Here is a 4,969-nt window from a genome sequence, read left to right on the forward strand (position 1 = left end):
ATAATCCTTACGCTCACACACATTTTTAACTCCTCCCTCTGCTCTGGAACCTTTCCATCCTTCTTCAAACATGCAACAGTCATACCATTACTCAAGAACAGCAAGCTTGACCCTACCTGTCTTTCTAACTATCGACCTGTCTCCCTCCTGCCTTTTGCCTCTAAACTCCTTGAACATTTTGTATTCTCTCGCTTGCTCCATTTTCTTAACACCTATTCTCTCCTAGACCCTCTACAATCTGGCTTCCGCACTGCTCACTCCACGGAAACAGCCCTCACTAAAATAACTGATGACCTCCATGCTGCCAAAGACAGAGGTCATTACACTCTGCTCATATTACTCGACCTCTCTGCAGCATTTGACACCGTGGACCACCCTCTTCTCCTTCACATTCTCCATACTCTTGGTATTCGGAACAAAGCTCTATCCTGGATCTCATCCTACCTTTCTCATCATACTTTCAGTGTCTCTTCTGCTAACACCTCCTCCTCCTCTATTGATCTCTCTGTGGGGGTTCCCCAGGGCTCTGTCCTGGGACCTCTTCTCTTTTCTCTGTACACACTCTCTCTAGGTGACCTAATAACATCTTTTGGGCTTAATTATCACCTCTATGCTGACGACACACAAATATACTTTTCAACACCTGACCTTACACCTGCTGTACAAACCAAAGTTTCTGAATGTCTCTCTGCTATATTATCCTGGATGGCCCTCCGTCGCCTTAAACTCAACATGGCTAAAACAGAGCTCCTCATACTTCCTCCCAAACTTGGCCCTACTACCTCCTTCCACATTACTGTTGGAACTATGATCATTCACCCAGTAGCCCAAGCACGCTGCCTAGGGGTCACACTCGACTCCTCTCTCACATTCGCCCCACACATTCAAAACATTTCTAAAACCTGTCGCTTTTTCTTCCGCAATATAACAAAGATACGCCCTTTCCTCTGTTGCTCGACTGCTAAAACTCTGACTCAGGACCTCATTCTCTCCTGTCTTGATTACTGTAACTTCCTGCTGTCCGGCCTTCCTGCCTCTCACCTGTCTCCCTTACAATCTATCCTAAACGCTGCTGCCAGAATCACTCTACACTTTCCTAGATCTGTCTCAGCATCTCCCCTCATGAAATCCCTCTCCTGGCTTCCGATCAAATCCCGCAGCTTTACACTCTTCTGCCCCTCCTTACATCTCATCCCTAATTTCTCGTTATGCACCATCCAGACTCTTGCGTTCTTCTAAAGGAAGTCTTCTTTCTACCCCCTTTGTATCTAAAGCCCTCTCACGCCTTTTTCACTGACTGCCCTACACCTCTGGAATACCCTTCCCCTCAGTACCCGACTAGCACCCTCTCTATCCACCTTTAAGACCCACCTTAAGACACACTTGCTTAAAAAAGCATATGAATAACACTGTGGATATTCTGAACACATGATACATAAAGCTTGGCCCCCTGCAGATGCACTTACCACAACTCCCTCCTACTGTCTCTGTACGTTCTCCCTACCTAACAATTAGACTGTAAGCTCCTCGGGGCAGGGACTCCTCTTCCTTAATGTTACTTTTATGTCTGAAGCACTTATTCCCATGACCTGTTATTTATATTATCTGTTATTTATTTGATTACCACATGTATTACTACTGTGAAGCGCGCTATACATTAATGGCGCTATATAAATAAAGACATACAATACAATACAGCGTTTTTGGATAGCTTCCCAGCGTGTGGTAGTAACTCAGCTTTGATGGTAATGTTGCTCACATATTGTAGAGTCCACGGTCCCCTTCCGCTGTACCAGTCACCTCCGATTTCCTTGAGGGGGGACACTGCACCATCAGTCTAATCCTAAAGGGTTTCTGAATAAAGGCATTGATTTTATTTCCACCAATTGGAGAGGTGGGAATAGGGAAAAGGAGTTAACCCAAAAAGAAACCCTAAGGATTTATAAGTTAAAAACTTTAAAACCATTGGGGTTAAACTTGGATTTTGATTTAGGCCCTTTTTTGAGCTGAAGCGGTTTTTGAGCTGAAATGTATTTCCAATGCAATTGGGTCATTGAAACTTTAAATGAATTAAGAGGTTGTTTTAAATATTATATTTATTACCATTGTATTGTACTAATGACCTTTTATAAGGTTATGAGTATTTTTAAAGAATATTCTAGTTGTTTTTTTTTTTATAGAGAACAATTTTTGTCTAAATTGCATTGAAATCTGTGGTTATTTTTTTAATATTTTTGTATAGTGTCATGTAACAATTCTAGTGAACATGCAACTAACACTGTCTCCTCTTTTATAGATATTTTATGATTAGAATAATACTGTTTCATTGTTTAAAATAAAGTGTCATTTGTATTTTTTAGATTATGTTGTATTAAAAAGTTTGTATGTTTGGCTAATACCATCTGATTAGCATAAGTTGCATAGTTATCCCAACACCGGAATTACTTGATTTATTGAAAGGGATTTGGGATAATTTGATTGGTGCCATCCTGAACTAGATGAGTTTATATAGGCATCTTTGAGTCAGGACATTAGAACTCCTGAGGAAGGCAATATCCAGACGAAGGCGAAACGCGTATGGTTTTTTGTCACTCATAGGACACTGCACTGACCAGCCATCCTGATCCACTGGGACACCATACTGTGGTGCGTGCGCAGATGCGGAAGTTCCCGTACCGGCAAGGCCATCGCCGACAAGAGGAATGGCGTGAGATACTGGAGGCAGAGCTGCAGCGGTTTTTGGTGTATTCCAGAGAGACTAGAGTATGCCCTTAAAACACTCATTGCGCTAAACGGACTTGGAATATGTGAGTGCATTCTTTACCTGGAAAGGACAGCCAATAAACAGCGATGATCAGAAGACAGGATTCTGGGAGAGGTAACAGCAAACAGTCTCCATGATACAGTTATACTGCTTACCCATTTGAATAAGAGTAAAGCTAAAATGTGTTGCCATTATAAGTCAGTGGGATTTATTATACTCTCCCAGTTACAAAACTGGAATGTCTCAGCAAAAATGTGTCTGATTTACCATAAGAAAACATCCAATTGCTTTAAAAAAAAAAAAAAACTATCCAGTTCCTTTGATAAATCTAGTGCAGTATATTGCTGCAAAGCTTGCAGGCAGGAGACCTTGATAAATTATCCGCTGTATATAATGAGATTTTTTAGGAGATAAATTAGGGCAGTACTTGAAATTGGCTGCTTTTCCATATGATGTGTTATGCAGCATTTCACCTTTAATTATTGCTGCACATTGCTGGAGAATGTGAAGCTTCTGCAGCTTTTTCATAAGCTGCTTTTACTTCTCCAAATCAAACAAATTAGGCACCATTAAACAACCCACATTGCTTTAAAACAGATTTATGTTCTATATTCTGCAGTTACAAGTTTGAAATATTTATGGTTTTCTTCACATGGTGAAGAAAATACTGCGTAAAGTCCTGCCAATGCTGGTTTATTCCAAACTGAAGCAGCACACAGCTTATTAAAAACAAATTTGAAAGCAAATGAAACGTGAGAAAGATCTGTATTCACAACTTTGCAGGCAACATAGCACCAATTACTGTCATCAATTGGTATAGAGAAGTGTGCACTAAACATACAGAAAACCTAGGCCAATTTTAAATGAAAGATTCGAAGACACTGTTTTGTTCCCACCCTGGGATTTTGGATCTGTTGGTCAGTCAGCAGAACTCGTTTGAAATGTTCTCAGCTGTAAAATATGTGGCTTGAAATGTTCTCAGCTGTAAAATATGTGGCTTAGCACTGCAGTTTGTAAAGCCCCATTCTTAGCAAGATGTAACGAGCAGAAAGCACTCAACAATGATGCTCCACACATGATTTTACAAGAATCTCTCTCCAGTGTATACTGTAACTGTGAAGTGCCTGGAGTCCCATTGGGAGAAAAGAACAGTATGAAATAGTTATTAGTATTTCAAATGATATGAGAGTAGCAACCCCACCTACTCGTTTTATTTGTTTTTACGGACTGGGGGATCCTTCAAAACACAATTATTTTCAGTTCCCAGTACCCAGAGATAATAAATAGTGCGGCTCAGCTCCAGAGGACCCCACGGTTCCAATATTAACTAAAAAAATTAAAAATTCAGGCAGGATTGCCACTTTAAATATATGAAACAAAAGTTTGTATACCGCCGTTTCATTTGCGGTCCTGATTGCCACCCCTGTAGAAGCTTGTTTTAACTAAAGAAAATATGTGACATTTCCTTTAGTGCTTGTGTCGGCTCATCTCCCAAAACCAGACATTTCACTCACTGTAATTCAGGCTACATTACATCTCAGTGCCCTTTAGTATAACAGGATTGAGTCTCCGTGCATCACGAGCCTTTGCTCCAAACTGAGCAACAAATATATGAGAAAGCTGCGTTCTGCACCATTCAAACCACATTAAAGATGCAATTACTTGGCTTCCCTTCCCTGTCCAATCTGTCAGCTTCCTGTCATGAACATGGCACCCTGACAGGAATGACTCTTTGCTTATGTGTTCTGGAAAATTAAAAACCATTTCCTTCGAATGTTATTTGCACAGTATAATAGAACCCAGGCAGGCAAACAAACAGGCTGCTGCACACATTAAACAGGCTTGTAAACCATTCACCAAATACGGATTACAGATCAAACATGGTAGAAATGTCGAAAGCAGGGGTGGGCTACTCCAGCCCTGAAGACACCCCCCCCCCCCCTCCACCCCCAATAGGTCAGGTTTTCAGGATATCCCTGCTTCAGGACAGGTGATTGAGCCACCTGTGCTGAAGCAAGGATATCCTGAAAACCTGACCTGTTGGGGAGGAGGGGGTCTTGAGGACTGGGAGTTGCCCACCCCTGTTCTATGGGAAATAAGGAATGTGCTGTGCTCTCTCCTGAATTAACCTTCGTCGTGTCTGTTTTGTTGTTTTTATATTCTGCCTGAAACAATTACAAAAGATTTCCAAAGGCAAACCACAGA

This window comes from Ascaphus truei, chromosome 5, assembly GCF_040206685.1.
Source record: "Ascaphus truei isolate aAscTru1 chromosome 5, aAscTru1.hap1, whole genome shotgun sequence".
NCBI lineage: Eukaryota > Metazoa > Chordata > Amphibia > Anura > Ascaphidae > Ascaphus > Ascaphus truei.